We start from the raw sequence: 14086 nt of genomic DNA on the forward strand, positions 1-14086 counted from the left end.
ATCTTTATATAGATGGATGATACATTGACTCCTGCAGCTCTGCTCCAAAATATCATGGCAGAGAGAAAACTTTAGTTTGTCTTTCAGCTGTCTCATCAAAACAGCCTTCAGCCAACCCCACACCTCCAACACCACTAGAAGATGCCTGATAACATCACTGCAGTTTTAGGGTGATTTATCCAAATGGTACCAAAAGAAACATCCATAAACAAGGCGTGCAACTGCCCAAGGTACAGGTGCTACTGCATCTCACAAGCCTAGGATATAAATGTGACCAAATCCAAAATAACTTGCTGTTAAGTTTCCTTTGAATGCATAATTTCAAATTATTTCAAATAACCTTTGGTCATTCACATGGGAAGCTGCCACTTTCAGCCCTCACTGTGTGAATCAAGTCAGGGCTGAAGCATCTTGTGTTTCTGCCTGCCACCACAAGAACTGAAATCCAGAGGCATGAAATTCCTAGCAAGGAGGGTCACAAGAGTTTCTGCTATTCTACTGTATATTTAATGTTAAATTTTCTACCTCACTTAATTTATTCATCTTTGATGAGAAAAGGGGTCACTGGTAACATTTCACTAATTCGCACTGGTTGCCAGGTTGGCATACGCAGCTGAAAAAATACAGTTGCTTTTTTACCTTCATTTTTTTCTTTCCTTTGCACCACTTTTAAACATAAACTGAAAAATATTACCTTTGTAATACACAAGCAATCCCTTTCCTGCACAGTCTAGAGTTGTAGGCCTTCCATCAGTCTTTTTCACCACACTTTTAAAGCCACTTCAGCATGAAGGAGCTCCATAACTGCACAGCAACTGGCTGGCTGCCAACCAGCTGCAAAACAAACGCCCCTTGTATTGACATTAGAGGTTTCTTGATCATATTCAATAAAGAACCTTTGATGTTAGCACTATTGGCTAATATCATCTTACAGGGTCTTGAGGGAGAGTTTATCAAATCTGTAAGACAGATCACGAAGCAAAAAAGGGACCCTCTAGTTTCAGAATACAACAAAGTTTGTGTTTCGTGAGGTAAAAAGTAGTATTTATAGGTGGGAAAATGTCAAAATACACACATCATCTATGATTCACCATTTTTTGTGTAACATTTGGTGAACCACAGGTCTCACCTTGTCTAGCAAAACCCAAGCTGTGCTCTCTGTTATCCAGCCTGACCAGTGAAGTCCTCCAGAGGACACTAAACAAACTAGCCGTGCCTGGGTACCTTTCTGTCACTCCATATCCCCCTGATTGCCATCCCATACTCTCCTGACCTCCCTTTGCCACAGCCAGGCAGCTGCCTCCTTATTTGCCTTCCTGGCAGACTTTCTGCTTTCAGAACCGTCTGTCACCCTGCCCACAGTGTGGCACTTCAACACTTGGCAGGTTCAAAGAAAAGCTTCTAGTGCTCTAGCACTATGGGCTGTTTGGTTTAGTGAGATTTCTTTAAGTACATGAAACTGTAAAAGCAGAGACTGACAGGCTGCCCAAAAGGTTCTGAAACAAAAGGGACACTGGCCCGGGGAAAAAGAAAGGTGGTACAATACACAGTGCCTTGTTACAAAGTGCTCCAAGAGGGGTGACCCCGGGAAGGGTAGAATCTTTACATGTCCTTTACTGAAATATGGAAGGTATAATAGGTTTTGGTGGTGTTTTTGGCTTTTTTCCTGTCTGTTGCTTCATCTTTTTCTTTCATCTTTAGTTTTCTGTTCCACTATGGGAAATACCATAGGAGACCCAGTTTCTTGTCCTCTGTTTCAGCTATAGCAAAATTTCCCCCTTCCCAGCCCTCTAGACACACAGCAGCGTCTGGCAAAATGTTCTGATCTGGAAGATTCCTTCCAGTACTAAGCTGGAGAAAACAACTTCCCCAGCCCACCAGCCATCTGCTGTTAGTCTGGGTGGGACAGGTCTGCTCATAAGCAGGTGGAGTGACCCTGCTGGAGGGGTGCTATCAGTGTGTTGTGCTCTCAGGCTTGCCTCCAGCACTGCTTATCAACAGATGCTAGTGAAGTGTGTAAGTACTAAGCACTCACACTTTTCCATTATATTCTTCTAGCTTGCAAAAACCAGAGGTTTATTAGCTCACAGATCTCTAAAATTTTCTCTCCCTTGATTTTTAATTATAGAGGGAAAAGGCAGAAAAAGGCTATCACATATCACTTACATGAGAAAATAAGAGATTCTGTTTCATTTTTGTGAAAACACACAGGCACAGATGGAGATGATGATTATCATCATCATCTTTTGAATGCTGGATTATGTTCTCATATTGGCCTGGCTTACTCAGCAAGGCACAGTCATTCTATTTTGTTAGACACAGCCCATATGAAATAGTTGACATTATTCTATTTCTTGGGCCAGCTCCTCCCTCTTTCTCCTGTTTTGTCTGCCAAGCTCAAGGACTGCTGCCTCTTCACTCCCACCACCAGTCCACATCCAGGGATATTTTCACTTTAGGCTCAGCACCTCGTGCACTCTCAGCTCTGCTGCACCTCCTGCTCTGGGAACACAGACTGGGCAACACTCCCTGCTTGTCAACACCAATGGGGAAAACCCTCAGGTCTGCAGGCCCTGAAAAATGACTCACTCTGTCTTATGTAAAGGACAGAAGCACTAGAAATGGGTTTTCAATTATAAAAAAAATTCTTATTAATCTGCATGCTGGCTGGAATACCTGTATGCTTATTTACCAGTTTGCTGTGTGAGATGTTCAGCCTAATTGATTTCACGCCCTGAGGTAGATATTTTAAACTAATTAACAGATGTATGAACTTCCTTCAGACATTTACTGTTCAGGTTATCACATTGCATTAAACCAATATCCGAACACCAGTTCACAATGTAATCCTAGCGGGGAGGAACTTCCCTGTGCCACAGCCTCCAAAAAAAGTAATATTTCTCCTCCCTGCTTTTTTTGTATCGTTGAGCTCCTTTTCCAGCTACTTTTTCCAGGTGAACATGTTTGTGCAAGCTGTTTTACATTCACTTCAGTGAGCTTTTCTGAAAATGTTATTCTTTCTTTGAAATAGAAAACTCAATAATAGAACAAACTATGACCATACTTTGGGGGAAAAAACCCAAACATAAATGCATAAAATTTCTAATTTGTGAATGAATTGATTAGTTACTCAACTCCCCAAAGTTAAAAGTGTAAGATCACCCAAATGTTTTATACCATGGCTATGACTCAGTTGCCTTTTAACGGTGTGTGTTCATTAAATAATTAAAAGCTGTCAGTACTTATTTAAATTCATTTCTGTGTGTATACAGATATAAAAACCAAAAGGGGCCTGAGATATAAAAACAAGTTTCTTTTGGGAAGGAAGAAAGGTGATATTAAGAGTAGCCAGAAAATCATATAGATTAAAAGAATTCAGAAAGACAAGATACTGCTGTCCAACAGCTCTAATGCTCCCCAAATAAACATTATATTTTGGTAAGCAATTTTCTGAGCATTAAAAAACACTTCCAGTATGAAACATAACCTAAGGAAGAAAGGAGAGACGGTGGCAGTTAAGTAGGAAAAAAGATAAGGAACATGAATCTCTGAAAGCATCATCTTCAATGTATTTAAGAAGGGTTATAGAAAGGGAAAAATTTGATACAACAGGATCAAATTGCCTGGAACTGCTATAATCAATAATTATTTTAACTGCAAAATGAATTCACATGTACAAAATGATGTCTCAAACAGTTGGTCCCTGTTCTAAATGAAATCAAAGGTGATTGTATTGTGTAGCTTAAAGAACATGACTTACTAATTCTAATTATTAAAGAGCTGATTGAAATTGAGATCCAAAGAAGCCAAAGAATAGTCCTTGCAAAGATAGTTAGGGAGGTTTTTAAAGAGCTGAAGTCCTGAGAGTTCTAAACAACTTAGTAGATTTGGGCTGTGATAAAATAAAGCAGTGTGTTTTCAACATTGGATTAATAAAATTAGATCTTTTAAAATACTTCAAAGGTTTCCTGAATTTTTGCCCATTTCCAAATCTGATTTTTATTGTATATTAATATTTTCATTATTCTGTTTTTACATATCTGAACTCTACTCCTGCTAAGAAATAAAACCAAAAGACTATAGTCATGTTAAATGTTACTTGGATAAAGCATGAGGAACAAAAAATTCAAAAAAAGAGGTTAACAAAATGAGATAACCACATTTTAAGCATTACTATTTCAGGCAATCCAGAGGTATTTCTAACTTTTATGAGACTTGCCTTCATTACAGGTATTTCATATTGAGAATTAGATGCCTACTTTCACTTTTCTCTTTATATCTGTAGACCTTTTTTCTTTCATTTCTTTCAATAACCCTATAAAATCAAAAAGTCACTAGTGATTTGCACATTTCTCATATCTGACAAATATTAATATTAAAAAACCCAGCATTTTTTAGAAAACTGGATACATAAGAAAGTTTAGAAACTGGAAATATTTGAAGTATGGACATTTAATTCTTCACATTCCTGTGAACCTGTGAATTTCCTTTTCATGGTTGCAAGTCAATATGACAGTCAAATTTATGCCCACAAACTATGCTTAAGAATTAAACACTAGATAATGTTATTAATGGAATTCTAAACGATAGCACAGTTCTGTTCATTAACACAAGAATGGTAAAGGCAAGTATTTTTGCTTCTCCAGTGTGAGATGACTTTTTGATTTCACATAATAAAAAACTGAAGCCAAACAACCTGGGTTTTCTTTTCACACCTACCCTATGTTTTTCTAAAATAACAAATTTAACCTTCAGAGATGTGTATGGCATAAAAGAGGCAGTCAACTGGTAGTTTACTTTGCTTTTTATAGCCACATTACTCTCTATTTTCACTGAAAAAGGCCACACATGCTATTTTAAAGTCTGATGACTCCAGCCTTTTTGGTGTAAAGCCTCAGCCCCTCCCCGCCTCCTCCTCAAATGCTCAGACTGTCCGGTGACTTGAACAAGTATTGCTTTTTCTGCACAAGCATCTCCCTCCTAAATCAATATGCCAGGGTGAAGGCAGTTTGTCATTTCCTGTCACAGGATACCCTTCTAAATTACCCTTTTCTTTTTAAGAGTTCAGCAAATCATGTTTCAAGAAATGACCATTTTTATTTCCTTTCTGATTTAACATGTTAAAAATAAACACCAACCATACTGCTCATGAAGTCCAGAGTCAGATGAGAGAATTGTAGATCTAAAATAAACATAAAATTATTTCTTCTCCCATCTAAAGCAAGTTATATTTGAAGTAAAAAAATAAAGCAATCTTTTTGTGGCATATTTTTAAAGATATTTACAAAAGTAGAAAAGGGATCTGAAGAAATTACAGAAAATTCTTTTCCCTACATTTAGGATTTTATGTTGGAGTATGCATTCTTGATTGATAGAAAACAAATGTCCACAAAAATGCGTAATATACCTCAGATTTAAACTGTAATAATCTGAAAGGTGTTGAAATTTAAACCAGTTAAAGTTACAGACTTTCACACCATGTTTTACCTTGGAGTTTTAGATGAGGAATTACCACACATGCTGTACTGTTAGCACAGTTCTCAGAGCAAGAGTTACAGCCAAAATTCCATGCAATGAAATTAAGAATGAAACTCTGAAAAATGGGAGTCTTACTTGAGTGGCCTAACCAAAACCTTTTAATAAGTAATAGGCTTAGATCAAATGATAACAGAATATTTCATTTGATTTGCAAACTAACCTTTATTAAAACTTCATTTTGATTATCAAGAGTTTCAAGCTATAAATGCCTGGTTTTAAGCCTGGGAGAGGGGCTGGCCCATGCCACGGGGTCGGTGTGGAAACACTGATTTAGGACACACAGAATCACAGAATGCTTTGGGTTGGAAGGGACCTTAAATCCCATCGAATTTCAACCCCCTGCCATGGGCAGGGACACCTTCCAGTAGCCCAGACTGCAGACAGAAGAGACATCTCATAAAATCCTAAAAACCTTGGCACAGCAAATTGAGGGCTGCAGTGCAACTTCCCTATCTCTGTAACTCCACTCATGCCAACACATGTTTAGCTGCTTATATGTGAGCAATTTTGTTTCACTCACTTCCATACACCGTTAATTTTATGTCTGTTGAGATAATTTTAGAAGTATCTAAGGTTTAAATCAAAGAAAGTCATTAGTAATCATCCACCCAAAATTACAGCTTTTAAATGTTTGTTCTGAGGTTAAAATAAAAACATAGGGTGTTCAAAGTTCTCCGATTTCTTAAATCTAACCAATGCTGAAAAAAGAAAATTAAAAACTCCTTTTTTTGTCCACTAGAATTCCTTAATTTCTTAACTTCATTACTTTATATCTGTTTTATAGCAACCTTTCACTACACTTGAGACTCAAATGTGGTGGTACTAAACCAATGGTCATTCTTCTACTTTAAAACATACAGCAAAGTGTTGACTCTGCATAACTTCTTCTGTACTCTTTATTCTTGTTTTGGAAAAGATGGACAATAGAGGTTAACAACCCCTGTACAATCTACTTCAGCAGAACAGCATCAATGAGAAAAGCAAAATGAAACACGCCAATAAAAACCAGCATACATTTAAACCAGGGATGTTCTACACAGTCCCTAATGTACCGCACTAACTCATCCAACTTTTACTGTTGTTTCAGTCGGTTTCTGAGGTCTCTAACCAGATCTCCCATCACCAGAATGGATTTTTTGTTCTTACATATGTTGAACGTTAATCTGAGTTTAGAAGATTCCCTGTTTCAGAGAAGCACACAGAGTTTTCCAAAAGTAAGCAAAAGCCTGCCTTTGCCACATGTTGATTAAGGTTAAGGAAACCTGCAAATGTCCTAAAATTAGACTATGACTGCCACTGTATTTTCCACCTTTACTGGATTTGTCTAGGTCTCACACGTGACAGATCTTCATTACATTGGCTATTCCTTCATTATTAATGAATGCTCTGATTTGATCCCCTTTCATGTATAAAGAGCCTCATGAAGTTGCAGAGTCTGCTTTTCTTCTCTGAGGTAGCCAAGGTCATTATTAGCACACTGGAGGGAGTAAATGCAGTGCCCTGTGTACATGCTGCTGTGGCTGACGTTTGGTAGTGTTGGGATTTCAGTAAAAGCATTACTGCTGCAACAGTGAACTCAGCATAGGGAAACTTGATCATTGGTGTTTCTTTCACTTACAAAGTAAAAGAAAAGCTTTAGGGTAAAATGTAGCTTTTCCATTAAGCTCCTTTCTCAGCAATACAAAATGCTGTAAAAGTGGCAGTGCTTTTACTTATTTGGTGGTTGTTAATTTACAATCAGATCAAAAGGTATGATTGGGTGTTTGAACTCTTTCCCTACTGCTGCATTTTAACTAATTACAGCAAAAAAGTCAATCTTACTTTCTTTAAATAAAACTAATAACTTGTTAATAAAAAAAACAAAAAGGGTTATACAGTTTTCTATTTGTATCCAAAGTACAATGAGATCAGTAAAAAAACTCTCATTAAATTTAAACAGGCTCTGGCTCAGACATTTGTATGGTAACAACTGGACAACCAAGGAATATGGATGTATTTCACAAGGCTTGGAGCATTTTACAGATTCTGCCATTTATCATATTAACATATCAATGGATATCAATGACTTGGAATACAAACAAGAGGCATTACAGTATTTCAGTGAAGGAACTAATAGATATTGAAGTTCTTAACTGATTTGATGAGGAGTCTGCACTTTAAAAAGTCAGGAAACCTAAACAGATGAAAAACCCATTATAACGTACATGGATGAATATGGACCTTAACTCAGAATAATCTCAAACAGGAAGACTTCATCTTTCACCTCTATCTTTACCTTTAGAAATCTCAAATGTTTTGTTGGTTGTTTCTGCCCTTCCCTGTCCTTCTCTTTCCATATTCTTAGTTTTTTCTCTACACCAGTCAGACATTAATTCCAATAGGGGTTGATAAGTGGAAAGTCCTAACTCTGGGGCTTTTTGAAAATTAATATCAAAGAAATTAAATTTGGATTTTAGTCCCTTTTTAAATATCAGAAGATTTTAGATTTGATTCTGAACCTGTATGAGCTTTAATTTTTAATTTCTTCAATGCATAATTTTGTAAGAATGTTTTTTAGCCAAGTAAAAAACTTCACATGGCCCTTAGATGCTGAAAACTGCTTTTGACTATAATGAGATCCCACATGCAATTAAAACAATTAATGTGCATTGCACATCCTAGACAGTTCATGACAAAGTTTCATCCTAGTACTGTGTCCACAGTAAGCCATTTCCCCACACTGGCATGTCAGGTTACTGTTGCTTATTTTTCTTTGCTCACACATGCAAGTACATAATCAGCATTTTTGAACCAGCACAATCCTTCATCATAAACATGTAACATTTATTTTAAAGGCAAATAAGGTGTCAGTGCAATATCAGTGGATTCCTTCTAGTGTGGTTGTAATAATTTCTGAAATTATGGCATCAGTGGGTATCTCTGGCATAGGACAGTTGCAGGTAGAGTGAGCAGGGGCTTGGACTGCAACACCCAGCTGCATTTGCCATGGGCTGATTCACCTGCAAGCCACACACCAACATGAATCACTAACACGGCAGCCAGACTTCCAAATCCATAGTGCTCCTATGTAAGCCCCTCTTGCACTGCCAGCAGCACACAAAAGAAATGATTTATTAAGCTTAGTCTGCTTAATTCTAGTCAGATGAAAAAATTATGCAAAGGTTTGGTAGGCCAGAATCAGAGTTTAGACTTTAGGATGTTACCTACAATTTGGAAAGTGAACTTTTTATTTCAATTGTGTTTTTAAATTATTGTTAAGGAAAAAAAAAAAAACCAATCTGCCAATTCATTCCTCTTTGAAAAGGTCCCATATACCAAATAAACACTTGCTGAAAACCTTTACTCACTGCTATCCACATTTCCCTTTCCTGTCATGTTCATTATGTAGCTCTCCTCCATTTTTCAGACCTCCGTCTTTTCCTCTTTTATGGCTATAAGCACTCAATGTCCTGACGTTTTCTACGTAGTCATCACCCTGTTCTACTGAGAGGTTTCTCATTACCTCTGAGGCTCACTGTGCACAGACAGCTTCCACGCTGCCCTCCCCACCCCAGTGCCAGTCAACTGTGCTAAATCCAGACATTCCAGATGCCACAGATACTTGTCCATTACATTATCTCCCTTCAGCCCATCTGCTAAAATCAAATTTGCTGGATCGGGGACTAAACAAATGCTTCCCCTTCCCTGGCCTCTGGTAGCACTAAGCCAGCTTAGGGTCAGTAATAACAACAAAACTTTGAACTCAGGACTTTTGGTTTTGCATAAAGATACCCAACTCTGCAAATTAAATTTAAAAGAACAATTGAGCTCTCCTGTCATATTAAACACTGTTACAGTATTTAAAAATATTTAAAGAAAGCAATCTTTGCACTGTTTTAGGACCTTATAGACCTAATGTTCAAGCCCTTTAATGGAATCAGAACTTGTTAACAAATAAATAGTAGCAGTATTTATCAATGCAGTTATCTTTGTAGTCCTCAATAACCACACTGCTATTTTGTATACACATGTACAGCATACCATCTGCTGATGTTTATTTTAATTCACCAGGAAAGGCCTGTGTTTAAGTTGGAATTTAAGTGACAGAATCAGAACAAAAGAAAAAGGGCAGTAGAATAAACTGAATAAATTCCAAGTCTGACTTGTAAAGGCAGACAATATAAAAGCTATAATCTTAGTTTAATCCCCACACTTTTTAAACATAGTAATTACTAGACATCTGCTGGTAACACAGCCTCGCTATTGGATAACCTTAATTACCCTGTAATATTTCCTGACACTCCCCAAAATATGCCCTATGGATAATAATTCATTCACGGTTCAGCCCCATTATTAGCTACTAATTCAAACAATCAAGACAAAGACAACGAACAGATGACCTTGAACAATTACCCACTCACTGAACAGAATTTATTTCATGCTTTTCAAAGACTTTACTGCTTTCCTGGCTTCATGAGCAGCACTCAAAAATTAACAAAACTCAGGCAAGAAAAGAGCTGCAGAATCAAAGGAGATTTGCTGGGGTACCCCAGTTCCCTCAAACATAATTTGCTTGCATTAACAACATAATGGCTTCTGCAATAGAGTTCATTTTCTGAGATTAAATAGGGACCCAGACAGACTGGGTGCAAAACCTGATACAATTGTTTTAATAGACTGGATTTGTAAGCTGTTCAATTATCTGCAAGAAGTGCATTGGGAAACCTGGAATGAAACAAAAAAAAAAAAAAATACATACAGGTATAATGAATGGAATTCATACAACTGTTGCAGAAGCAGAGGAAGTACCAGTGGCTTCAGTGCTGAAGTAGATGGCTGCAATTGTCTGAGGCTTTTCTTTGGGGTGCCGAGGAAATATTTCAAGTTACAAATCACACTTTGTCCTCGTTTGAGTTGCCATAACCTGGCACCCTTATTTCTGATTGTACAGGTAAAATCAAGTACAAAAGATGGACCCTTATTGCCAAAGAAACCTAATCTGTATTATTTTGAGTGATTCATTATGCTGTTCATTTAGAGAAATTATTGTTGCAATGAACATGAAAGGGGCTATGGTTTTTAAAATTATTATCATCATAATCAAATTGTAGACATTTTGTATTCAGATTAAGGTAAGAAGAAGGTACACCAAGGAGTAAAAAGCTATTTCCCTATTCCCTGTAACTCAGGTCATTCCTTCTTTGAGAGTCTACAAGGTCCTTTGCAGTCCATGTGAAAGTCAAAGCATTCAGGTTGAGTTGGAAATGGGACTAGAATTACTGAACTGCTAGGAAAATAGGCTTGAAGGAAAGGAGGAAAAAAAACATATTTATGAAAATTCAAAGTAAAAATTAAATCTATCTTTTCTGAGAAAGACATTATCATCGTAGGAATATTGCTAAATTCCTCAAATACCTGTGGAAGTGAATGGCAGAAATGAGATATTGTAAATAAAATCAAAACATAAAGATGCTACAAAATTCCCCCCCTGCCAAAATCAGAACTGTGATAAAAAAATAACTTCTAAATACAATCTATTTATATGTCCTAATCACAATGACTTTAAAGATAAGATTTTTTAAAATGTAAAGTGCATAAGAATGAACAACTTAGTAAAGTTTAGAACAGGATGCTAAGCTCTAAGTTCAGACAGATAATTGGAAAGCCAGAGATAAAAGGACAAATTTAGTTTTCCTTGACCTTAAAAGGTATGCAGTCTGCAAATATAAAGCACTTCATGAAAGGTGGAGGGGGAAAAGGAGTCTTTTCCTCCAATGGAAAGCATGAGATTGCAATATCTTTAAAAAAAAAAAAAAGTGTCAACACAGCTTCACAGACTACTTGAGGTTTCTTGCTGAAGCTATGCCCTCTGTACGTGCTTTGCTTAGCAATAATATGTAATAAAACTTCTGAGATTTTAAAGTCCACATTCCAGAAATGAGGTACACAGGATGAAATTTCTTGTTCTGAGCAGATTTTTTCTACTTTTGCACTACCCCTAAGAATTTCCTCTTTGAGGATGGCACTGAAGTGCACATGTCCCTATAATAGTGCACTTTTTCAGTGTAGTCACTGTAAGAGGGAGTTCATCAGGGAATCCTCACTTTGAGGCATTTAGCCAATAGTTCTGGAAGCACTTTGAAAATGAATATACTGGACTAATTTTGGTATAGCCTCTTCTGGTTTCAAAAACCTATTTATTGCATCAACATTCCTCTTTTCTTGTTTTTCTTTGATCATTACATAACCCATAGCCCAACATTCAGGATTTTTATTTGGGAGTATGCTATTTGTGTCTAAAACTTTTGTAAAAGCGAACATTGAACATCACATTTCCAAGATCAAGAGTAGCCTCTCATGTCATAATCAAACCTCTAAAACAAATTTGTGATCGAGGCTTTGTAAGAACTGTGTGCTCTCTTTCTGTTTAAAAAGTCACTCATGTAATGGACTGTCAACATAAAATATTTTCTTGGGGATAAACAAGCAAAATAATCTCTTGGCCAAGGGTCAGTAATGGCCTTTTCTTATGCATAAACATTCAAATTAATATTTTTGAAGGGAAAGTTTGAAGTACACTTGTTATTAATTTCTATACAGACCAAATTAATGCAACTTGCCTGAAGCTCATGTCCTTGTTCATTCAGGAACTGAAATGTCATCTACAGCAAGATAGTCTTTTCTTCTAATTAATGTGGTTGTGAAACAAATGAAACACAATATGCAAATAAGAGCTATGATGACTAAATAAAATGCTGTCCCTCCAGGAACAAAACATTCAAAATAAACTAGTTTCATATGGTTGGTTTTGAAAGGCCCATCTGTTAAAACTGAAAGTATTTTGCTTCAATTACATCTGGTTACTAATAGGTGCTGTGTTTCCCTTATTTCAGGGAAACTTAAAAGACAGAAGTTTTTGCTAGAGCTTAGGTCCAGAATGAACTATATAACTAGGTTATCAGATGTTAATCTTAGATGTTGGGCCAAGCTCAAAATTAAATTCACATTTCTCTTCCCATCTGAAAACTTCCAATGTGAATCTATGAATTTTATACAGCCAAAAGACATATTAAAGATTACAGATTTAACCTCTTCATCTTATGATGGCTACAAAATACCATAAAGCCAACACAAGGAAACCAAACTTATTTACAGAGTGAAGGTGTCTTACAAAAATATGATTCTAAGAAAAACTAATCTTTTAATTCAGTGGTTCCATTTTCATGTAGCGTGTTTACCCTAATCTCCTGGAACATACAACAGTATCTGGCATGATTAGTTTAGAAAATACACACTTAGGAAATAAACATTAGAAACTGAAGAAAAGTGAAACAATTGACTAAGAGGAATTCTGCTTCAAGCATTTCCTTGGCCAATTCATTTCAGCAGGGGATGGTGGCCTGAACAAGGTGGCCTGGTTAGTGACACCTTCATAGAGAAATGGAACCTTCCTGCCAAAACTCCAGTGGGAGTTTTGACAATGGATCTGCAACCTGTTTCACCTGCTGGACCCTGATGGGGCCTAGAGCCTGTGACAGCCTAGATTCATTTCACAGAGTGTGCCTTCTCTAACCTGTGACACTGCAAGTTTTTATGTTTTTAAAAAAATACTGTGTTCCAGCTACCCTGGACAAGGTGAAAACAAGACAAGGAAAAGGTGACTATTTCCTCCAGAAAATCCAGAGATCAGTCCACTTGTCTGACATAAAGGAAATCAATATTTCCTGGAATGAATCAGGTTCAAGACCTAGCATGCAACTTTCTCCATCATAAGCAATTATTCTGACCACCAAATTGTGTTCTTAATTAGTTTTGTCCATCTGGACACAAATCTTTTCCAATAAAGTCTCTATCAAAACTCTTAGACTCCTGTGAGAAGTCTTAATGTCAAGCTCTTGCTATTTTTCAGTAAGACAAAATCTGCTTAATTTGATTTTACAAATGAGAATTTAAAGCTCCTAAAAAAGTTACAGGTACAGAAGGCAGTGTCACTGAAGCAATAAAGAAACCGCCATCTGTAAAGGCAAAAATGATATTCTGACAGAGTAGACCTTCGAGCTACAAGAGAGCTGGCCAGAATCAGACAGAGCTTAAGAGAAGCAGATTTTTTTTTTCTCAGTAATCAAGGCTTCAGAGCTTCTAAGGCCTAACCTTCACAGTCAATGGAAGAGCTGAACTTCAATTGCTACCACCTGCTTTTAATTTCTTGGGGTTTTTTTTCCCCAGCTCTCGTATACATGAAAGCTTATTTTTCTTTCTTAGACTGAATACTTTTTCCTGCTTATGTTTTCCTCTCCTTCCTGAAGTCATGACTGCTTTTATCTTCAATGTAGTCAATTCCAATTGTGTACAATGTACTTTTAAAAGTTGATATAAACAAACCTACCTGCTTTTTTTACTTCTCCCTGCTTCTGATACCTTCCTGATGCTGCCTAATTCCTACTTTCTCTTTTCTTGGCTTAACCTCTACTTTTACACTCTGCACTCTGCATTTTCTATACCATGCATACTGTTATTCCTTACTCTTTCTCTTCCTGCTTTTATTTTCATGCACTGTCTTCAAAATCCA

Source organism: Catharus ustulatus, chromosome 9 (assembly GCF_009819885.2).
Source record: "Catharus ustulatus isolate bCatUst1 chromosome 9, bCatUst1.pri.v2, whole genome shotgun sequence".
NCBI lineage: Eukaryota > Metazoa > Chordata > Aves > Passeriformes > Turdidae > Catharus > Catharus ustulatus.